The sequence below is a fragment of the Lynx canadensis genome, chromosome B2, assembly GCF_007474595.2.
Source record: "Lynx canadensis isolate LIC74 chromosome B2, mLynCan4.pri.v2, whole genome shotgun sequence".
In the NCBI taxonomy this organism is placed as follows: domain Eukaryota; kingdom Metazoa; phylum Chordata; class Mammalia; order Carnivora; family Felidae; genus Lynx; species Lynx canadensis.
Genome location: NC_044307.1, coordinates 28,070,112 through 28,095,071, shown reverse-complemented (window position 1 = coordinate 28,095,071; position 24,960 = coordinate 28,070,112). Strand labels below are relative to the sequence as shown.

Below are 24,960 nucleotides of genomic sequence, written 5' to 3'. Positions count from 1 at the left end.
GTAGCTCTTCCTGATCATAAGTCCTGTCCCAGTGCTTTAATAAAATCACCTTTCTTGCACCAAAGACGTCTTCAAGGATTCTTTCTTGGCAGTGGGTTCCGAACCCCACCCCTTCACTCTAAAAAACCTCATGAGGGCCATTTTTCCTCTGAAGAGTTCACACACCCTATAAGAAAATTATCTTGTACAAAATGTAGACTGTGAACACTTCCCAAAGCCTACCAGTAAAAATGAGTTTGGACTATGGTAAACACAAAAGAAAGCGTATCTCCAAAACACAACAGTAACTTCAAAAATAATTGGGAGAAGGGGGTTAGATATCAAATGCTTTCTCTCAATACTCTTTTCTAGGTCATATTTATGCCTCTTCTCATTGTCAATATGATTCACTACTATGATCTTTGCTCTGCTCTGCTACTAAATCGTGAAGCTGTGATACAAAGTCCTGGTCCATGTATTAATCATGGTTTTTGTTTTTCTGTATTTTATAATGCTTTGACATCTTGGGGCCTTGCAGACTAGGAAAGGAACTGCCTCTCAGAGGGTTAGCTAATTCCTAGAGAGCAAACAACTTGGCAGAAGCAGGCCTTTGATACGCAAACCAACCAATCCAGAGTCCACACCTACCTTTTCTCAGGCTCCTGCAGTCCAGAACAACATTCCCCAGCCCTAAACACACCAAGGCCAGACACTAGACACCTGAGGATAACTGTAGTTTGCCAAAATCAAACTATCCAATCCTAAACTTGCTCAGCTTGCCTACCCTGCCTTGCCTGTTCCTTCTGAAGAAAAACACAATAAAGGCTCTAGCCATTCTCACACTTTCTGCCTACTGACCAACCCTAGTACTTTCCCCAACCCTGGCTTCTCCCACCCTGCCTGGCAAGGTATGCCCCCTCCTCTTAGGGACTGTGAATAACAAACTGTCTTTTCAAGAGCTACCTTTTCTCCTGCTGTTGGACTCATTATAACTGAATAATAATAAAACCTACATTTAAAACAGTCCTCCCTTTTCAATCTTTTCTGGGCCACTATGAATAAATGCCAATCTTCGCTCTTCACCAAAGAGTCTCAGGCTAGCAGGAGGGAAGAAAGAAAGCAAAAAATATTTAGAAATTCCTTAACTCCAAGTGTTTTAAGGGAATCTGGCCACAGTTATGTTTTTATATTATTTATCCAAGGCAAATTAGTGACAGGAGAATCCAGGATTACTGACCTCTGACTTTTGCAGACTACATGAAGAGATGCTTTATTCATTCTCAGAGATGTGTACCATATCACCCATGGTTCCAAACTGACTCTTTGGAAAGGACAGGTTCTCCTGGTGACTCTGAGGATGCAAGGTTCTGCAATTTCCCACATGACACTTTATGGGGGATCTTGACTACTTAATTAGTGGATTAAAGTTTTCATGTGTAATGGACAGTTAGCATTTGAAGTGTATATTTAGAAACAAATATGGCTTTTGCCTTTATTTAAAATATTTTTCAATATAATGTAACACAACATCAGTAAAGGACATAGCCATTAATTAAAAAATAACACAACATGTCTTAGATAATAAGCAAACATCAATTAATAGTAATAACAGTTATAATTATTGAACTCTATATTATCCTTCCCATGTAATAACTTTTAATCCTCACAACTTCCCTGTGCGGATACCCCATTAATACTTTGTATTAACATCCCACAACTAATAACTGAAAGAGCAGGATTCACACGTAGGCAATCTTGCTCAAGTGCCTGTGTCTGTAATATCTCTCTCTCATACACACACACACACACACACACACACACACACACACACATACACATAGATGTACTTCATATATGAAAAAAGCACCAAAAAGAATAGTTTTCACAAGTGCTGACAAGCTGACCTCTCAGCCCAGCTCCACAGTGTGGCCATGTTAATGCACTAAGAGATGCAGACTGCCATTAAGGGCACCACCAACAGTCTTTATCAGAACAAAGCAAATTAACTTAAATGGGGTAAAGAACACTGATGTCATTAGAACACACTTTAGTAAGAAAAACCGACCTGTTCAGTTGGGAAGGAAATAAAACCCTAGAAAAGCCAATTAACTAGTAGGAGTCAAAAGACACAGATGCAAATCCTAACTATATGATTTATTCAGGCCCCTTTAAACTCCTAGTTTTCTCATCTATAATATGGGAATAATAGCTAACTTCACAGGTACCCTGAGAGGATTAAATGAAAAATCTCTCCAAACTTTAAAGCTCATTATAAGAATAATACAGCATTGCTCCTCTGCATATATAAAAATACAACTTTAAGTGAATTTATGGGCTGGGTGAGTCGTTAACTGTGCTGTCATGTTGGAGACTGGATGTGAAACTTTACAGGAGGATGACCTTAATCTGTTTTAAGACAGAAGAGATGTTATTAACAAAGAAATAAGAAAATTATAAGATTCATGCCACATAATTTGGGAAAGACCCAAGAAGCAGGAGGGAGATGGCTGAATATAATACTGCAACCGTAAACAATTATATCTCAAGACCAGGGAAACTACTTCTTTAAAGCCACAGCACTGTAGTTCACAATCCAATGAAACAATTCCAAATGCTGACTATGATATATACCCAAGATAGTCAAATACTAAGCTTAATAGTCTAAACAATTACTTTATTTTCTTGGGTTTTTAATTTTTTTAAATGTTTTTATTTATTTTTGAGACAGAGAGAGAGCATGAGCAGGGGAGGGGTAGAGAGAAGGAGACACAGAATCCGAAGCAGGCTCCAGGCTCTGAGCTGTCAGCACAGAGCCTGATGCGGGGCTCGAACTCACAGACTGTGAGATCATGACCTGAGCTGAAGTCAGATGCTTAACCGACTGAGCCACCCAGGTGCCCCATCTTGTTTATTTTTAATATATTAATTTGAATCCCCAAAATAGTTATAGTCCAAGGCATAATTTTCTTGCTTACATTAATTCAAGCATCAATATAGTTTAAGAATTCTTGGTTATTTAAAGAGTCAAATATAATTTTGATTAAGCAAAAAAACCTAGAATAACATAAGAGTGAATGTATATTACAGCTTTGGGCATGGGAAGACTAAGTTTGAACCTGATGGAACAATCCAAACAGTGAACACATCATATAGAAATGTACGCCTTCTGGGGTGGTTCAGTCAGTTAAGCGTCTGACCTCAGCTCAGGTCATGATCTCTCGGTTCATGGGTTCGAGTCACACGTCGGGCTCTGTGCTGACAGCTCAGAGCCTGGAGCCTGCTTTGGATTCTGTATTTCCCTCCCTCTCTGCCCCTCCCTGCCTCATGTTCTGTCTCTCAAAAATAAATAAGCATTAAAAAAAAATTTTTAAAGACATGTACACCTTAGTAAATGAGACAACCAAATTTAAAAGCCAAATGGGAAATTAAAGAAAATGTTCAAAATAAAACATGAATAGCTTTATTATAAATACATCGCACAAAATCAACACAAAAACACTAAGACTCAAAAAAAAAAAAAAAAAAAAAGAGAAAGGCATAAAGCAGAAAATTCCCAATAGAGGAAATGCAATCAATAAAGAAAAATATGGGAAAAAAATCAACCTTACAGAAATAAAAATTACAAGAGATTCCACGGTTAGACAATTAGTGAAAAATATTTAAGACAATCATGATTGTCCAGTGAATCTGTGTAGTGCTCCCATGTACTGCTGGCAGCAATATAAACCATTCCAACCCTTTGGAAAACAAAAATTTAGCAAAATGTGTCGAAGTCTTACAAATGCTTGGAATATATTCTTTTTTTCCCCAACATATTGATTCAACAACTCTATACCTTATGCTATACTCACCACAGGTAGAGCTACCATCTTTCACCATACAACACTATTATAATACCATTGACTATACTCCTTATGCTATACATTCATACTGTGCCTTATTCCACAACTAGAATTCTGTACCTCCCACTCCCGTTTACCTGGTTTACCCATCCCTCCTTTCTCCCTCCCCTCTAGCAACTATCAGTTTGTTCTTTGTATTTATGGGTCTGTTTCCACTTTTTGTTTTTTTTAGATTCCATATATAAGTGAAAGTATATTGTATTTGCCTTTCTCTAACTTATTCACTTAGTATAATGCCCGCTAGATCCAACCATTTTGCACATATGGCTAGATCTCATCCTTTTTATGGCTGACTAATGGTCCACTGAATGTATATACCACTTCTTTATCCATTCATCCAATTTAGGTTGCTTGCATATCTTGGCCATTATAAATAATAGTGCAATAAACAGTAGTGCATATATCGCTTCAAATTAGTGTTTTCATTTTCTTGGGTAAATACCCAGCAGTGGAATTACTGGATCATATGATATTTCTATTTTTTTTTTTAATGTTTATTTTTGAGAGAGAGCATGCGCAAAGGGGAGAGAGGTGCAGAGAGAGAGGGAGACAGAGGATCTGATGCGGGCTTTGTACTGAGAGCAGTGAGCCCCATGTGGGGCTCAAACTCACGAATCATGAGATCATGACCTGAAGTCCAGCGCTTAACCGACTGAACCACCCAGGCAGCCCTCTGTTGTTGTTGCTGGGTTTTTTTTGTTTTTTTGTGTTTTTTTTTTTTTTTTTGAAGAACCTCCACACTGTCTTCCACAATGGCTGCACCTATTTATGTTCCTACAAACAGTACACAAGAGCTTCTTTTTCTCCACATGCTCACCAATACTTATTTCCTATCTTTATTTTAGTCATTCTCACAAGTGAAAGGTACTATCTCTGTGGTTTTGCTTTGCATTTAGCTGATAATTAGTATGTTGAATATCTGTTCATTAGTCTGTTACCCATATGTATGTCTTCTTTGGAAAAAATGTCTATTCAGGTGCTCTACTTTTTGAGTTAATTTGGTTTTTTGGTGTTGAGTTCTGTAAGTTCTTTATATATTTTGGATATTAGCCACTTATTATTTGCAAAAGGCGGTAAGTTGCCTTTCTGTGTCGTTGGTTTCCTTCACTGTGCACAAGCTTTTTATGTGATGTAGTCCCAGTAGTTTATCTTTGCCTTTGTTTCCCTTGTCTGAGGAGACACATCTAGAAAAATGTTCCTAAGGCCAATGTCAAAAAGATTACTGTCTATGTTTTCTTGTAAGAATTTTATGGTTTCAGGTTTCACATTTAGGTCTTTAATCCATCTTGGGTTTATCTTTGTGTATGGTGTAAGAAAGCAGTCCAGTTTTCCCAGCACCATTTATTGAAGAGACTCTCTTTTCCCCACTGCATATTCTTATCTCCTTTGTCATAGATTAACTGACCAAGTAAGCATGAGTTTATCTCTGGGTTCTCCATTCTGTTCCATTGGTTTACATGTCTATTTTTGTGCCAGTACCATACTGTTTTGATTATTATAGCTTTATAGTGTATCTTGAAATCTGGGTGATACCTCCAGCTTTCTTCTTCTTTCTCAAGATTGCTTTGGCTATTTGGGGTCTTTTATAGTTCCATAACAAATTTTAGTATTATTTGTTCTAGTTCTGTGAAAAATATTGTTAGTATTTTGATATGACTGGATTGAATCTGTAGATTGCTTTGCGTAGTAGAGACGTTTTAACAATATTAATTCTTCCAAACTGTGAGCATGTTCTGTCTTTCCATATGTTTGTGTGGTCTTCAATTCCTTTCATCAATGTTTTGTAGTGTTAAGAGTACAGGTCTCTTACCTCCTTTGCTAACTGTATTCAAAGGTATTTTATTCTTTTTGGTACAAGTGTAAATGAAACTGTTTTCTTAATTTCTTTCTGCTACTTTGTTATTAGTGTAAACACAACAGATTTCTGTATATTAATTCTGTATTCTGTAACTTTAGTGAATGCATTTATTAATTCCAATAGGTTTTTGGTGGAGTCTTCAAGGAATTTTTTTGTATAGAATCATGTCATTGGAAAATAGTGACAGCTTTTCTTCTTTAACAATCTGGATGCCTCTTACTTGTTTTTTGCTTTTTTTGTTTTTTGTTTTTGTTTTTGTTTTTTGTCTGTCTTGGCTAAGACTTCCAGTAGTGTGTTGAATAAAAGTGGTAAAATGGACATCTTTGTCTCATTCCTGATGTTAGGGGAAAAGCTCTCATTTCTTCACCATTGAATATAATGTGAGCTATGGGACTGTCATATAAGGCCTTTATTACACTGAGGTATATTCCCTCTAATCCCACCTTTTTTGAGAGTTTTTATCATGAACAGATGTTGAATTTTGTCAAATGCCTTTTATGCATCTATTTAGATAAATATATGATTTATATCCTTCACATGTTGATTGATATGGGAATACTGAGCCCTCCTTGCATTCCATAATAAATCCGACTTGATCATGGCAAATGATCCTTTTAACATACTGTTGAATGTGGTTTGCTAATATTTTGAGACTTAAAACATTCTTAAAAGGTGACCAATGGATAAAATAATCCAAACCATGAGGACTATTAGGCATGAAGGTTTCCATAACTGTAATTATTTATTAACACAAAGGGGAAAAAAATAAAAACATCCCAAACAACTAGAAAATGACTTACATAAAATATGAAGGTCTATCCAAGGAAAAAATTTTTTTTAAGTTTATTTATTTTTGAGAGAGAGCATGTGCAAGCAAGAGGGAGAGGGGCAGAGAAAGAGGAGAAAGGAGAAACTGAATCCCAAGCAGATTCCACACTGTCAGGGCAGACCCTGACATGGGGTTCAAACCACAAACTGTGAGATGATAACCTGAGCTGATATCAAGAGTCAGACACTTAACCGACTGAGCCACCCAGGTGCCCCATCCAAGGAAATATTATGCAGTAAGTGATATATTACAAAAAGATGCCAGAGCAAGAAAATATTTATAACAAATTAGTTTTTTTTTTTGTTTTTTTTTTTTAAACGTTTATTTATTTTTGGGACAGAGAGAGACAGAGCATGAACGGGGGAGGGGCAGAGAGAGAGGGAGACACAGAATCGGAAACAGGCTCCAGGCTCCGAGCCATCAGCCCAGAGCCTGACGCGGGGCTCGAACTCACGGACCGCGAGATCGTGACCTGGCTGAAGTCGGACGCTTAACCGACTGCGCCACCCAGGCGCCCCACAAATTAGTTTTTAAAAGGGGCCATGTATGTGTATGTGTATGTGTGTGTGTGTGTGTGTGTATGTGTGTATATATAAGTAAATATGTAAATCTATATTTAGCAAATCATTTAGCATTTTAGAATACTTACTTCAAGGAACTTTGTTGTATATTTTTAAATCATTTTGTGTATGTATGTATATACATTATGTATAATATATTATAAAGCTTCCATGGGACAGTCTTCTGACTAGATGTTTGGAAAAATTTTAGCCTGCTTATCAAATGCCCTTTACTGGTCAAGAGCCTATTGGGAAGAAAGGGAAAATTGACTCAATGGACATCATTCTAGCACAGACAGTTTCTATTAAAAAGGTAACTATGGGGCACCTGGGTGGCTCAGTCAGTTAAGCGTCCAACTCTTGGTTTCAGCTCAGGTAATGATGTCATGGTTTGTGAGTTCAAGCCCCACATTGGGCTCCCTACTGTCAGTGCAGAGCCCACTTCAGATCCTCTGTCCCTCTCTCTCTCTGCTCCTCCCTAACTTGCAGGTTCTCTCTCTTAAAAATAAATAAAACATTAAAAAACATATAAAAAAAAAAAAGAAAAAACCTGCCTTTGTACAAGTATATATGCTTGAATGGATATGGGAAAGTCTGAGATGGATAGACACCAGAGGTTAATATTACAGGGGGAATGAGACTGGGGAGGGTAGAGGGGTCAGAAAAGTCATGTTTTTTATACATTTTTATATTGGTTTCCCTGTGGCAGTGAGCATGTATACAAATTTTTCAGAGATGTAGTAAGGCCTTGGACACAGAAAGGTCAATTCCAGAGCATGGTATGGAGTAACCTTATGAATGGGGATACAAGGCAGTATATAGCTTCCTTGGTAATGCTGACCACATAATGTTTCCTCTTGACAGATCTGGAACTGTTGATTTCTCTTATTAATTGATTTTCTTATGAAAGAGATAACAAATAATATTCCCTACATTTAACAAAAAAAGAAAGGATGGGGCACCTGGGTGGCTCAGTGAGTTTAGCGTCCAACTCTTGATTTCAGCTCAGGTCATGATTTCATGGTTTGAGATCAAGCCCCACATCAGGCTCTGCACTGATAGCATGAAGCCTGCCTGAGATTCTCTCTCTCTACCTCTCTCTCTCTCTGCCCCTCCCCTGCTTGCACACACACACACTCGCTCTCTCTCTCTCTCTCAAAATAAATAAGTAAACATTAAAAGGCGGGGGTGGGGGGGAGAATTGCTGTACCAAGGTCTCTGATAAAGAACTGTCCTCAATGGGCTTGGCTAAGACTGCATCATGTTCTTTTCTTTACTCCTAGGACCTAGTCCAGTACCAGAACAAAGCAGATACTCAGTAAAACAGTGGTTGGGCTGAACAGACCTGGGAACACACAGGCTGTCAATTCTCTCTTCTTTTGGCTCTTCAGGGACAGCAGCAAACTTTAAGCCATGTGGAATTTTAGCTATGAGAATTGAGATGTGGTCTTCGAACAGAATGTCAGCTTGTTTTGTACCACTGCAGGATATACACCATTTCTTGATTCTGTACCGTGTCCCACACACTATTTTTTAAACCAGTAAATCTATCACTTGTTAGCCTCCAGGCTAAGATCAAATGTAAACTAATAAATCCATGCCACACTAGCAATCAAAAACTACTAAGAAATTGAGTCTTCTAACTACAACCTAAAAGTTTACTCAAACTGTGACAGCTCCTCTTAATACTCTATACAGAAATGCTAACTATAAAGACAAGTTATTTGTTCATGCCACAGAAAGAAATCAGAAATGAATCCAAATTAACCACAAAGTGCAGAACAACTCATCTTCTATGGGTCACCTCTGAGTGACAGTAGGTCAAGTTCAAACGTGGCCTCTAATTACAAGGCCCAAGAGGTGAAAAACTTGATACTGTATTACCTCTTCCACAAAGAATTACCTGAAAATCAGAAATTCTAATGAGTAGGGTCAGATCTTTAATACTGTGTCCTTTTCAAAAAAATATCTTAAATGTCTAAATCAAAATTAGTTGTACCTCTCATAATTCTTTACATTAGAAAAATACTTATTTTTCAACCATCCTTTATTTCTATAAAAACTAGGCCAAAACTGACTTAAGTTTGATTTTTCAAATGTCAAAATCCACACATAAAAAAGAAGAGCAAAACCAAAAATACATTTTAAAATTCTACTTTTTGGTTCTAAATAATGAAAACTCCAAAGACAGTAATTTTTGTCTTAGATCTAAAGATGAACTTGTATTCAACAAAGATGCACTTAGAAATGCTATTTTAAAAATGCTGCCAAAGCAGTGTAGCTCAAAAGACAATGTTTCTCTGCCCTTGAAAGAGAATCAACTGCTGTTGAGGCCAATTGCCACCTCAGTTACATAGACCAAAACTCTGCTCCTCTTCCTTTTCAGTGTTCATTAGCCCAATAAAAGCAAAGCAGGAATGGAGGGATTTGGTTCAATCAGGATTTATCCTTTTAGAGTTCTAGATCAAATTTCAAAAGCCAGTTAGCAATGGCATTGTTCAGTTCAAGACAGGTTGAGAATAGGTCCCTGCATGACTTACTCCTACAAGGAAGGGCTGGGTGACTGACAAGGCATTTCTACAAAATATAAGCCTGGAGCATTTCACAGCTCCTGTTAAATATTTCTGAGTTTCTGAAACATAAGTTCAATTCTACTTATAATGTTTACTTGACTATACCCATCATTTATCAATGTTTTTTCTATCTATAGAATTTTCACTCATTAGGTAAAAGAAATAGGGTAATGACTGACACTATGCACATATTTTGCCATAGTCAACACAAAAGGTTACATATTATATGATTGCATTTATATAAAAGTTCAGAATAAGTAAACCCATAACGATAAAGTATATTATTGGTAGCTAGAGAAGGGGGAATGGAAAAGGATTGACTGGATTCAGAGTTTTCTTGGGGAGTAAGGAAAATGTTCCAGGATTAGATAGTAGCAACGGTTTGCATAACACCAATTTTGCTTCAGAATTCTTGGGAGCAATAGATTACCATTTTCACCACAAAACAGAACACTCAAAAAATGGACACAAGAGGAAATACAAGATGATAGCATTTAAAAAAAAAAGCATTTGACACTACTTGAATTCCTAAAGTCTTCTGATTTAAGATCAAATGAGATGAAAGAAAGAAAACCTTGGCCAGGACTGAAAGAACAGGAGGGAGTAAGAAAGACTTTATTTACCCTCCCAGTGATGGAAACTGAGTTCATTAACTAAAACTCAGGGTAAAAATAATGGGGAAGAGGTACCTGGGTGGCTCAGTCGGTTAAGCATCCAACTCCTGACTGCAGCGCAGGTTGTGATCTCATGGTTCCTGAGGTGAGTTTATAAAATATATAAACTTTTAAAAAAATAAGTAAATAAAACAAAAATGACAGGGCAAATAGTGGAACAACAATAAGCTAGACATATTAACCTCTCTGGAAAATGTCAGTGGTCGAGACTTTCCAGTCCTAGACAACACATCAGTAACACCAACTCCATTCCAGCAAGACTGTGGGGAAGATGGGGAAATAAAGAAGCTAAACAATGCGAAATCCCAAGTGATATCAACAGTCTAGTGTTTACTTAAATGACAAAATACTTGACTATCTTAGTAATAATGTTCAGAAGTGAGAGAGGAACAAAAATCAAGATACTACTGCTAATTTATTTACAATGATAGAATTAGAAAAAAAGATATTGTCCTAAATTTATACTACTGCATAAAAAGTTTCACTTGTCTCAACCTGTCAGATCTGTATTATAAGCCAATATCACTGTATTATAAGCCAATATGACAAATATAATAATTACAGTAAACAGGCATGCCAAAATCAATGCAGATTTTCAAAAAGGGTCAAGGAATCAACTGTCAGCTTAAATTGGTTAATTCTATTAAAATTGTTAAACATGACAGACTGTCATCACACAACTCCCAGATTCTTTTACATGAGCAGAGTTGGATTAATTTGACCCAAATTTTGCATAATAGCTTTTCCCATTTCTAAAAATACATCAACTTTGTCACTTACTTAAAATCTCTGCTTTACTTCTCTAGCTTGACCTCAAAAGAAACTTCTTCAAGGCCATATATCTTGACATAGTGAAAGCAAAATAATCACAGCACTCAGCAGTGCTATTAACATTTCTGAGCCACAGGGATTAAACAGGCAGATGCTATGGAAAGTGCCTGTTGGGAGAAGACAGGGAGTTGAGACTGCACCACAGCTGTGAGGGATTGAAGCTGCTAGCTATGGAATCAAGTTTAGGAGAAACTCTGGGCACAATTCCGGCATCCGAAATAAATTAAAGTAAACAGTCTTGCTCTCTCTCATCCACCCTGTTAGCAGCCTCTCGACTGAGTGAGACCACACACTCAGACCACACAGCGCCAGCTGAACTCCTCGCACGCAACATCTACAAGCTGTCACTCGGCAGCACAGAGGGCAAGGGGGGGGGGGAGGTTGAAGGAGAGTGAAAAGAGAGGGGAAGGGGGGAGGGGAAAGTGGAGAATCTCCTCTACATACAGCTGGACTGAGTGATATGTGGTTTAGAGAAAGGGAAAAACCTCCCTGAGAAAACAAGCTGGCCATGGCCTTGTGTATCCTTGACCTGTGCTCCCCCATACCAATTTAGTAGCCGATGAAGGATTAACAAAGCATGCATTTAACATCAATTAACCTTCTATCCATCACAGGTCAAAAGAGAAAACTGCCATTATAAAAGTATTTCATTAAAATAAAGAGGAAAGGCCACATTTTCTTACCATTTATAATGTATACTTAAACAAGTGCATTTTCTTTTATTTTGTATTATATTGGTTTTAACCCGTCTGCTTCTTTTCCTTTAATGGAGCACACAGAATGAATTTAGTGTTTCTGCAACAGAGGTCAGAAAATTTTAATTTTGTAATTTTCCCATACTTCACTGTAACACAACCTTTGATTTTCCAAAATATTTACTGGTAGAAGAACAGAGGGTAAAATATCTTTTACATAACTTCAGTCTAAATATACATTTAAAAAAATAACTAGTAACAAAAATATTAAGGGAAAGAAACAGAAAAATAGTAACCACAAAAGTAGCTTTAGAATGATTAACCAAATTTTTACTACTTATTAAAGTAGAATTTTGCTATGGAAACCAATTTGTCAATAAATTTCATATATATATAAAAAAAATAAAAAAATAAAAAAATAAAAAATAAATAAAAAATAAAATAAAAAAAAAAAGTAGAATTTTGCTGATTTTAATAGCTAACAAGAAATAAGTGATCAGGTGTCCTACCCTCTGAGGTCCCCAGAGGCTCCGTTCAGCTAAAGGGATAAGACCAGGAGTTGGAAATAACAGGAGTTCTGATTCACTGCAGACTTGAAGAACCCTCACCAAAGAGGCCAGGGAAAGCCTCCTGATGTTAAAGCACTATTTTCTTAAATCAGGCCACAGAAAAGTGAAAGTTTTCCCCCCAAAATAATAGCACTAGATAGATTTTTTCCTGTCCAGAGTCATCATGGATCCAAAGGACCCCAGAAAAATCTCATTGCAGAGATGCCTAGAGTTTCAACGATAAAATTACATGCCACTAGACTCAGGCCGCCCAGCAACAGAACCAAATGTAGAATTCACCACATCCTCCTTGAGTCATGTTCAACCTGTTCTAGAATAGACTTGCCTCTTGGGGTTGGGCTGGGCTAACCCCAGAGGGATCTCCTTGAGATACTGGAAAAGGGTTTTAAAGAATGGTAATTTGTTTCCTTCCATTTTCTGTAAACTCATTCTACTTTTCCTGTGCAGGGTCAAGATCAAGTTATCTCAGCACAAACACACATTTTACCATCTAAGGGCACAGGGTGGGACAAGTCTCAAAGACAGGGTCATGAATTCTTCTATCCAACATTTTTTTTTTTTTTTAAGTATGCAAGGTGGGGAGGGATGGAAGGGGGAGAGAAGGAGAGAGGGAGGGGGAAAAGGAGAGGGAGAAAGAGGGAGAAAGAAGGAGAGAGAAGGAGAGAAGGAGAGAGAAAGAGAATCTCAAGCAGGCTCCACTCTCAGTGTGGAGCTTGATGCAGGGCTGGATCCCATGACCCTGGGATCATGACATGAGTCATCTGCACAAAGGAAGGACTGAACAAATAAGAGATAAAGCATCCCTACTTTTCCAGCTCTTGTTAGACTTCTTTCCTTCATCACTCCTACAAAGAAAATATAATTTAAATATGCAATTTTTAAAATTTTTTTAATGTTTTATTATTTATTTTTGAGAAAAAGAGAGACAGAGAACGTGAGGAGGGGAGGGACAGAGAAAGAGAGGGAGACGCAGAATCCAAAGTGAGTTCCAGGCTACAAGCTGTCAGCACAAAGCCCTATGCAGGGCTTGAACCCACAAACCATGAGATCATGACCTGAGCCAAAGTCAGACACTTAACTGACTGAGGCACCCAGGTTCCCCAAAATAACTATGTTTTTAAATGAAAGCATAACTTTTTATGTGTTAATTCGTTTGGGAAAAAAAAACAATGATTTTAAAGATAAAACTCTGAGGGGCGCCTGGGTGGCTCAGTCAGTTAAGCGTCCAACTTCGGCTCAGGTTATGATCTCACGGTTCGTGGGTTCAAGCCCACATCAGGCTCTGTGCTGACAGCTCAGAGCCTGGAGCCTGCCTCAGATTCTGTGTCTCCCTCTCTCTCTGCCCCTTACCCACTCACACTCTGTCTCTCTCTCAAAGATGAATAAACATTAAAAAAAATTTAACTTTGATAAATGGCACTGAATTATGTATCTATAAACTTATGCATCTATAGATATTACATATATATAGGGGTGCCTGGGTGGCTCACGTCGGTTAAGGGTCCAACTTTGGCTCAGGTCATGATATGATCTTACGGTTTATGGGTTTGAGCCCCACGTTGGGCTGTGGGCTGACAGCCTGCTTCGGATTCTGTGTCTCCTCTCTCTCTGCCCCTCTCCCACTTGTGCACTGTCTCTCTCACTCTCCCCCAAAAATAAATATTTAAAAAATATTATACACACACACATACATAATGAAAAAAAAAACCTTCACTCTTGCTATAATGTTTTGGAGTAAAGGGAAGGGAATGTACAAGAAGTACTAGAAAAGAATACTGGAAGCAAGAGAGTATATAGGGGAAAAGCCTGACAATTTGGCTCTCTAGAGCTCCCACATAACTGATCTGTTACATAAATACTTGAGTACACAGCTAATCTAAAACAAACACTGGATACCATCTTAATTCCGTCAATTAAAAGTCTCATTCTTTATTTCCCAGAAACTTTAAAATCCCCTGCCTCAGCAGGCTAAGTCTTCCTAGAAGACAATTAGCTTCACTACACTTCAAAGTCAAAAGCTGTTAGGTCTAAAGGTGGCTGGTTCTCTAACTTATGTCACTGGACATTGATAGCATACTGAAAATAAAACAGGCCAGCGCAAATCCACCACCCTCCAAAAACACAAACAAAAACCTAATTTTAAAGAAAATACACTACTCAATGGAAGGAAAAAGGAATCGTAGTTCATGTAAAAGCACAGCATTATTCATTCACCAATCTATTGCCAATTGTACCCATGTCCCTTACCACCCTCGTCTTCATTAGATTTACATTGGGTGAACAAAACATTACTTCTTGATATTTCAGAAAACATTATTTCTTCAGGAAAAAAAAAGCGTCCCAGTGTTTTTTTTGTTTGTTTTTTCAGAAACACAGATCACGTAGACAATACTGAAGATGGCATTATCAAATAAAACTGATTTTTATCTTTGTTTAGTCCATCAAGAAGATTTGGGATATATACAGATTGGTCATCTAGCACCTCAAAAAATGACAGTGCTGGATTCCTCATTAAAGAGATAAATAAACTAAAATTTGGAACAAGGAACCTCAGATAATTCAGTCAAAACAAATATTTATTAAGGACTTCCTATGTCCCAGGCACTATACTGGGAAAATGATAGGAACAAGATTTTGTGACAAGGAAGTCATGGATGACCCTGACATTCAATAGAGTGATAGGTACTGAAACCAGAAAGCAGTGGGATGAGTGTGAAATGGACTTAAACAACTATTTAAGAATTTTGCCTAGGATGGAAAAAGAAATTTGAATAGAGGAATGTGAAATCAAAGGAGCATGCTACTTTTTTATTGTTACTGTTTTTCTATTTTGCTTTAATTGTCATCTGTCTCTAGGCATGATTAAAGGCTGACAAGAATGAGCCTTTGGCCAATGAACAACTAAATAAAGTACTCCCAAAGGCAAGAGTGGATACAGAGGCCTGGGACATATGTCTTAGGATAAATGCAATCTCTTTTGGGGTAACTAGGGAAAGAGGAAAGGTTTTTTGGAAGAAAGAGCATGGGATTCTCCACTGATAGTTCTACTCGTTGTGAAGTAGGTGGCAAGAGTATCTGCTGGGAGTATAGATTATGTGAAAGGATGAGAGATTTGAGAAAAATGGAAAATGCTTAAAATAGATTCTGCAGAGGGCAGAAGCAAACACTTACAAGGAAAACCCTAGAAAACTCTTTGACGGTCAGTTGAGATTGATGACCATGGATCCGTAGGAGTACAAATCTAGATGCTAGAATTTTCCCCTGTTGGTTTCAGCAACTCAGTTCAAGCATTAAAGAAGGTAAAGAATTGAGATGGTCCAGGGCGGAGAATTTGCCAGCCAGATGCTACAAACGGATAATAATACAATTGAGCATTCTGGTATGAGAGTGACCAAAGATCCGGTAAAAGTGCAGCTGTAATGGAGGTAACGGAGTGAGGGTGAGAAAGATAAGACACTAAGCAAAGAGTGGAAGATTTGAGCTTTGCATTTCAGAAGTGGACTAGTTTCAGGTATGGGCACTTTAGTCCTGCTTCCCCACTCCCAGGTACATCTCTGGCAATAGCCATATCCCTTTGCTTGGCTCCAGCTCTCAGGCTGTAGTTTGTCCTTTTGTTCCCTCTACTTGTTGTCAGTTTCTCTTTGGGCCTCACTGTCCCTTGTTTGTTCCCTAACCCTGCCCACACCTCTGCAAGTAGTGCCTTTATTAAAATCTCCCTACTTGAACCATCTGGCATGAATTCTGATTCCTGCTGAGACCCTCATTTATCCAGATACACATCATGTCAATCACATGGGGATTTCATTAAACTAAAACCAAATATCCCTGACTTTCAGTCTTGTTTTGTCTTTCAGTAAAATTATAATACAACCAAAGTTAAAATCATATAATCTTCAATATCACGTAACTTTGTAAGTGGAAAAGGCCTTTAAAAATTCAGGAAATTTGGGGCACCTGGGTGGCTCAGTCAGTTAAACGTCTGACCTCACAGCTCGTGCATTCCAGCCCCACGTCAGGCTCTGTGCTGGCAGCTCAGAGCCTGAAGCCTGCTGACACTGTCTCTCACTCTCTCTCTCTCTCTCTCTCAAAAATAAATAAACATTAAAAAATAAAAATTCATCAAATCTTACAGATGAAACTATGAGACAACCTTACAAGAGCAGCACAGCTAGCAAGCAGCAAAAGGAGAACTCATTCATCAATGCACCATTATTACTGAATGCTAACTTTGTGCCATGCACCACTCTAGGTGCCTGCTTGGATCCACCTAATGCAGCTTACATTCTAATTAACTAAACTCCACGTTTCCCAAATCCCAGTGTCCACTGTTGTTTCCACTACCGGCACCAAGACTTATTTTAAGCAGGAAGTAGTAAGTAGAAGGAATTACTAAAATCAAAACCGAAAATTAAGCCTGGGATGCACCCCAGTCTTAAATGTTACCAATGGTATTAAAGTTAAAGAATGTTGATGAAACTTTAGAGCAAGCCTAATACAATTTTCCTGGGGGAAAAAAAATGTATAGTAAGTCAGTTCCAAACCCCTCAGCTTTACCTTCAGGGCACTCCATAATCCAAAACATACTTACTTACCAGCCTGTGGGCCTTCTTCTGTGTGCCACCCAGACGTTCCAGTGCCTTCCCTATGAAGGGCCACATCCTCCCCGTCAAGGTCTGACCTCCATGAAGTTTTCCCAATTACTCTAACCCCAACAGATCCCCTTCTCTGAATTCCTGCTATTCTTACACTCAATATTATAGTTTAGTTCTTAGATATTCTTTAATTGAGAACAAAAATGCCCCTTCTGAATCTAAGCTAATATTATTTCTAATGTGTATGTCAAGCATATGCTAAAGTGGGAGATACAAAAATGGCCAAAACTAATCTCCAGCCAGCCAGAACTTAGCCTTTTGACAGATGTAAGTACCAGTAATACCTATAGCCCCTAAAACAACACAGGGATAGGACAAGTGCTAACTGGTTTTGGATTCACTGAGCTGAAAAATTTCAAACCAGGAAAAAATCTTAATCTAGTTTTATATATTCCCTGACTACAGGAAAAAGGAAACTGAAGCCCAAAGAGGCTATGCCCATGCTATGAAGCAGGTAGGTGGTAGCTCACAGACCAGTAAATGGCTGCTTTGACTCCTAAGCTGAAAAACCTTTTGACTCCATAATTTTCAAACTGAGGGCCAAAGAGGACTATAGGTGTACCCATAGCTTCAAGAGTCATATTCTCTACAATTACTTTAAGTTTTTGTGTTTGTATCAAGAATAATTATTTTATGGGCCCCTGGGTGGCTCAGTCAGTTAAGCGTCTGCCTTCAGCTCAGGTCATGATCTCACAGTCAGGCTCTGCACTGATAGCATGGAGCCTGCTTCGGGTTCTGTCTCCCTCCCTCTCTGCCCCTCCCCCGCTCACTCTCACTCTCTCAAAAATAAATAAATAAACATCTTTTTTAAAAGAATAATTATTTTAAATTAACATAAACATACACTGAACCATGTGATAATAACAACACTACTACCATGCAATTTCACCAGGCAATCCAGGAGATGCATGAACACATTCCTCACCATCTGAGAACAATCAACATTCTAGCATACTGCTTAGCACAGTGATCAATGTTATTTCCCATGCCAATCAATTTCAAAATCCTCTCTACTCAACACTGGCCTAAAACTTATCCATTCAATAAACACTGAACCTCCTGGGATGTGGTAGGTGCTAACTAGATCCTGGCTACATGAAGATGAATAAATTGGAAAATGGGTGAAAAAGTAATTAAAAGATTAACTATATACATAACTATACATAGCATTTCCTATACTCTGGCTTAATCCTGCCATTCCCTGGTGCTAGAAATTATGCAAAGTCCTCTACTAGAAGGCTGCTTTCCAAAATTTGAGTTCTGATTTCATTTTCCCTACAATTCATACATAACAGGCTCTCAAATATTAGTGCAATGAGTGAAAATTTAAGCAGATTAACAATCATCTTTTCAAAAAGTAACATTTCAAAATTATATTCAGTACAGAAAATTAAATGCTTGACACAATAAAAAAGAAATTTTTGAACCTTTCAAGAGTCATTCCAAATTACACTGGGGGATCCTGTTTCCTTGTTTAAATGAAGTTCCTACTTAGGGGCCCCTGGGTGGCTCAGTCAGTTAAGTATCCAACTTCAGCTCAGGTCATGATCTCACCTTTGGTGAGTTTGAGCTTGAATGGGACTCTGTCTCCCTCTCACTCTCTGCCCCTCCCCCGTTCACATTCTCTCTCTCTCTCTCTCTCTCTCTCTCTCTCTCTCAAAAATAAAAATAAACATTAAAAAAAAATGTTTTAAAGTTCCTAAACAGAAGAGAACATTTGAGTAGTAAACACACATCATCCTCTTTTTATTACCACCCTTTCAGTCAACAACTTTGGACACACAGATGATCCTCAGGAAGCTTCTGGCATTCAGTTTCTGTTAGTAGAGTCAGATACACAGAGCCTGACCAGAATGTACTAATGTTTATACAGAAAATATAATGTATTAGGAGACTGAGCCACAAGACCTCAGTTACAACTAGCTTTACAGGGTGCCTGGGTGGCTCAGTCGGTTAAGCCTCAGACTTCACCTCAGGTCATGATCTCATGGTTCATGGGTTCAAGCCTGGCATCATGCTCTGTGCTGACACCTCGAAGCCTGGAGCCTGTTTCAGATTCTGTGTCTCCCTCTCTCTCTGCCCTTTCTCCGCTAGCACTCTGTCTCAAAAACAAATAAACATTAAAAAAACATTTGTAATAAAAAATAAAAAAATAACTAGTTTTTCAATATAGTGCCATCCAAATGATTTAATTAAAGTGTGGCTGGGTAAGCCTTTTTAAAAGGTTTCCTTGTAAGTTTACTCCAATTCATGAGAGGAAAAAAAAAAAAACTTTCTCATACCTTTTATTATAATTGACCTTTACTGATTAAGAATAGCTTATTTCCATTTAAAGACAATCTTTTGCAAGAACTGTTTCTTGGAAATTAAGGAAGTGTCTATACAAAATCTTGGGATAGCAAGCTAGCATCACCAGGCTTACATGAGAGATGACACTGTGTTTGGGTGTGCAGGCTGTAGAGCTTCGGTGTCTTGTCTCAAAGGAAGTTAAAAGACTGAGTAACTACAAGCTAGTTACATAACCACTCCGGGCTTCCGTTTCTCCCTCTGTAAAATGGGGATGATATACAACATCTACCTCTCGTGAGAATTAAATTAGTAAATGTAAACGCTTAAAACACTGAATGAAAGGCACCTAGAAAATGCTCAGTATAGCTCTAAATGACGCAAACTTAAGCAAAACAAGCAAAACATGTCTCACATTCGCTCTTCGCGAATAAATTCTTACACCTGACACAGTGACAATACGTAGGGACGCAAGGGGGACGAGTGAAGCCGACTACAACCAACGGGTCGATGGTCAGTGTTCTGGAGGCCCATGACCGGCGCAAGGGTGAAGGTCTCTGGGCCTCTAGCAGGTGTCAGGGACGGCGCGGAGGTGCAGACGGGAACCGCGCGGCGCCTTCCTCCTCACAGTCAGGGACTGAAGAGCGGTGCAGGAGACTGACACCGGCGCTGGCGGACCACTTCCACCCGCCTCTCTGGGAGCGAGGCCAGCCGCCGGCGCCCGCCGCCCTGCCTGTCCGTGCCTCCCCAGGCTGGCCTTCAGCCAGGACCTCCAGCCTCCACAACGTACCTCCAGCCTGCCTGCCGCCCCCTACGGCCCGCAACGACCGAGCTCCCGGCGGCTCTCGCGAAGAGTCCCGGGCGGTGGCTGCCCTAACCGCCGGCGCCTTCACTTCCGCCCGCTGGGAGCGCCGAGAGCGTCGATCCGCCGGGTAGTCGAGCTCCGAGTCCTAGATGATCCAAGCCTCTGCGGGAAGAGCTGGTGGGAGGGTCGGAGCCGGCTTCCGGTAGGGCTGGGACTGGCGCCGGGGCCGCAGGACACAAGGCGTGGCTGGGGACGCTGGAGGGTTGGGGTGGGGAGGCCAAGGGGATCCGCAGCTTGCAGCGTCGGTTCGGTACCCTCGGATCTCCTCTAGGAGGATGTAGGATGAGACGGTGCGTTTCTGGTTGGTTCTGCACCGAATCGGGATGTTGTAGTTCCTACCGAGGCTTTTGGAAGCTAGGCAAGGCACAAAAGCCACAGGACCTTGGATATTGTGGAGGAGGATGCCAGGCTACAACCTGGAGACTCTGAGACTTGGTGACTGTTGTAGTTAAATTTAAGGAACAACTGCATGGGCTAGGCGCTGTGCAAGGCATTGGAGATATAAAGGTGAATTAAAGGCAGTCACTTCCTTTCGGGATCTGGCTGGGCTGAGGATAAATCAGAGCCTGGTTAGAGGAAAAAGAATGGCACTTAGGGAGTGACTACAACAGCCTAGGCAAGAAATGACTGGTTTGCACTGAAAAGACAATGGTGGGGATGAAGGGAAAGTGGTGATAGGAAACTGAGAAAATAGAATTCTGGTTGTTTCTACTTTATTAGCAGAAGACTCATTAAGATCATCCATGAAAATGGAGGATGGGAGGCAAGGGAGGTTTAAGAAAAAAATGTGAAATCTTTGTCTTGGATACTGCGAATCAAATTACTAAGAAAATATGGCAAGATTTCCAGGCAGGGCTGAGAGCTTTCTTGGGATGTGTAGTCCTAAATTTAAAATGGAATCAGTCAGCATGCTTGGTTATGCTTTGGCTGCTCTGGTGTAGGTAGAGAAATAGTAGAAAATTATTTCTAAGTGAGGATGGAGTTTTACAAGGCAAAAGGAACAGGAAACAAAGGAGTTGAAAGTCTGTGCAAAGAAATGTTATTATGGAGGACAATGGAGTTTAAGCTTGTGTAACAGTATTTAGAGGGATTTTTCTGGTTGTCCTGGAATTTAAATTGGCCACTTAGACTATTAAGGTATCAGATAACTAGGATGATCATTTGTCCCACTCTGCATGAGATAGCTCTGGTTTTTGTCTGTTATCCTGGCTTAACTGTTAAGAGTGTCCCTTTCATTGTCAAAAATGCCTCTGTTTGGACAATATGTAGTCACACTAAAGTCACACTGCTTTATAAAGAGAGATGCAAACAATTGAGATCAGACATCTCTTCAGGGCTTAGAAGGGATTCCCTCACCTGGCTCTAAGCAAAGTTAGTACGTGCTGATCTGAGGTATACAGGAGCCTATGTTTGCTATCAGAGTGGAGCTGAGCATAGGAACAAAGTTCTTGGAAGAGTTGGCCTGCCATTGGCACTAAACATAATTATGAGTATGCTAAATCTGCTTTTGGTCTAGAAATTCCCAAAGATATGAGACCTGTTGGAGTCACCAGTTACAGCTAAATAGAAAGGAGGATAGCTATGAAGCAGAGGCACAACCATGATAAAGGTTTTGCCATCTCTCACTCTAAGAACTCAGACATGTGCTTCACCCAAATTTCATCTTTGGTCAATTTTTATGTCTCACATGAATGCCCACCAGAGAGCATCCACAGCAGAGGAGAACTCAGTACCCAGGATGATTTGACCAACACCTTCAGTCCTGGGTCACACCAATGTTTATGCAGTGGGCCTGTGAATGGTATAGCCATAGTAGCAGGGATGGAGCTCCATGGACCCCTTTCAACAAGGCAGATCCAGATAGTGTGTCTACTCCCTCCAACTGCAAAGGCCAGTGCAACTACTTGGCAAATTACAAGAGTGAAACAAGTCTGACAAAGAGGACAATACAAGATCTACTGGTTCTACCCTACATCACACACCCAGAAGCTGCCACTCTGAGAGAACTTTAGAATGACCTCTTAAAGGCTCCAGCTTGGAGAACTAAGGCTCCAGCTTGGAGAAAATATTTTGCAGGGTCGAGATGCTATGTTATTCGATGCAATATGTATTTTGAACCTAATGCCAGCATATGGTACTGCACCTCAGATAGAGTCCTGGCTCTTGTGGTGGGAGAGAATGCTCTTCCAGGGAATACAAGGTTCCATTAAATCTAAAGGCCTCTCCTCATTTGGGCTCCTCATTTGGGCAACAAAAAATGACTCTTATGGTCAAGAGGAAATAGGACAGGGAGTATTTTTTCTAGAACTCAGGGCACTCCCTGGGCATCTTTTCCATGCCTGATGATAACAGTAAATGGGCAACATAGTAACCCTGGCCTGACAAGGGCATGGCAACTGGCTCAGACCCCACAGGTATAGAGGTCAGGGTCACTTCATCAAGCAAGCAGTACAGGCCAGCAGAAGTGCTAGTTGAGAATGAGGGGAATCTAGAATGGGTGGTAAAGGAGGAAGGTGATGGAATCACTGTGGCCTCAGGATCAACTGCAACATGAGCCCATATTTCAACGTATCAATACATCTGACGTTGGTATGACTGGACATCAGCATGAGGAATCAGAGACAGAACGAAGTGAACACAACACAGCATGCAAAGGATAGATAGTAGCAGAGGCTGTCAGAGCCCACCCATACCCCTTTGCTGTCCCCTTTACTCTCTAATGGCTACTTTCCTGGAACACATACCTCTTTTTGCCTTAGGGCTTTTTTTCCTAGACACAGGGCAAGCTGGAAGCACTGGAGAATTCATTGGCCCAGATGCAGGCTTCAAAGGTAGGCAAGGATTTTGTATATAACTATCCAGTTGCCTCAATCCTAGGGTAGCTCAAAAGCATGTTATCCAGCATATTCCAGACCTTCCCGTGAGACTGAACTCCAATGCCCTCAGGGACACCTTCACAGTATACCTTTTATTGGCTTCCTTCCCTTTCCCTCCTGGCTTCCTCACTCCCCTTCTGTGTTTCCTTAGTATCATCTCCTAAGTTAAATACTAGCCCTTGAAACCGTATCTCAGAGTGGGCTTCTGGGGGAAATCCAGCTGAGATAGTCATTATCATAGGCCAAAAACAACCTATAGTTATTAGAACTCAAATATCTGTATGTGCTGAATTACAAACCTATTAGAGAAATATATCCTAAGAAAAGGTGATTTTTTTTGTATAGATGCTTTGAGTGGTGGGATTTAGCATGACTCTCTTCTGTCTCTACATCAGAAGACTTGTTAAGGAGCATCTGGGTAGCTCAGTTGGTTAAGTGTCTAACTCTTGGTTTCAGCTCAGGTCATGATCTCACGGTTTGTGGGATCAAGGCCCACATTGATTCTCTCTCTCCCTCTCTCTCTCTGCCCCTCCCCTGCTCATGTTCTCTCTCTCACAAATAAATAAACTTAAAAGAAGAAGAAGACATGTCAAAGTATTGCTCCAGTGTGCAATAACTTGACTGTCCCAGGATGATCCATGTTAAAAGACACAGAAAACATGAGTCAGACACCTGGAAGCAGAAGCTGAAAGGAAATTAAATTTTCTGTATCCCTGACAGTGATACCCTGCTTAAAGTGAAACTAATCCCTGTGCTAATCTTCTCCCCTTTGGGTCTCAGTAACACACCATTTCTCAAATTAGGCAATTCTTCAATTATGCTGGTATGAATGGCTCTTGAGGACTCATAGATCTTTCCTGGATCAAAAGAATGGCAGTACTGTATCCCTGAAACAAAAGCACAAAAGAGGAGAGAATCTTCTGCTAATATAAAAATTACTGGTGGTATTTTCTTTTACTTAAATTTCTGGTCTGTATTCTGAAGCCAGCCTACAAATGTTAGTTCAGTATATGCAGAAGCTGGCAGCAAATAATATCATTAAATGTAAAATTGCAGTGGTAGATACTGAGGCAATTCAATATCATCATATAACTGTGTGTTTTTAATTCTACATCAGATTTAGTTTGACCTAAAGAGAAAAAGGAACTTTGAAGCATGAAATTACTTTGGTTTCAGGCTTGGAAAACACTATGACAGTCCCTGTTTTTTAGATTTTTTTTTTTTTACATTAAATGAACACCTGAAGTGTTTCATACTGCATGGCATATCAGTTTGTAATGGACCATAGTTTTTATAGAATCTAATCCTCAAAACAACTGTAATTTGCCATATCTTAGTGATGCTTTTTATCAGAGACTGATAATTGTTTGCTCTGTTGTTTCATAGATTCTAAGTCCTTTGCTGGCAGATTCCTGTCTTATTCATTGTTATAGACACCACAGAACCTTACATAGCAGGTTTTGAATACAATAGCCACCCAATGGTAGCACTAATCACAGCCTACAAATATATTATTGCCTACTTGTTTACTTTTTTTGTCTCCTTCCACTGGGATATAAACTCCTTGAGGGAAGGGACTTTATATTTTGCACTCATGCCTCACACATTGTAGATACTCAATGAATGTTTAATGAAAAACTAAAACTACTGAAAATAGCAGTACCTTATAGTAGCAAAGCTGGAGAGATGGCTGTTTTTCAGCTATTTTAAAATATGCTTAATGGTCACTTAAAAGCATAAAAGATAAGCAAAATCTGATATGTAAATCTTGACGACATATGAATGTTTGAGATCTTTCACTCAATACCACC

At 39.5% G+C, this 24,960-nt stretch overlaps 1 protein-coding gene across 3 annotated transcripts in view; it reads right to left on the bottom strand.

Moving 5' to 3' along the window:
* EXOC2 (exocyst complex component 2) overlaps positions 1 to 20,307 on the bottom strand; it is a 285,414-nt gene extending 265,107 nt beyond the window's left edge. Inside the window, exon 1 of one of the 3 annotated variants that reach the window (XM_030314971.1) lies at positions 20,199 to 20,307. The gene's annotated coding sequence lies outside the window, so the exon portion shown is untranslated. Of the gene's footprint in view, positions 1 to 1,216; positions 1,475 to 20,198 lie in introns of those variants that run through there. The other 2 variants (XM_030314969.1, XM_030314970.1) reach the window with 2 other exon arrangements.
* Between the last annotated feature and the right edge of the window lie 4,653 nt (positions 20,308 to 24,960).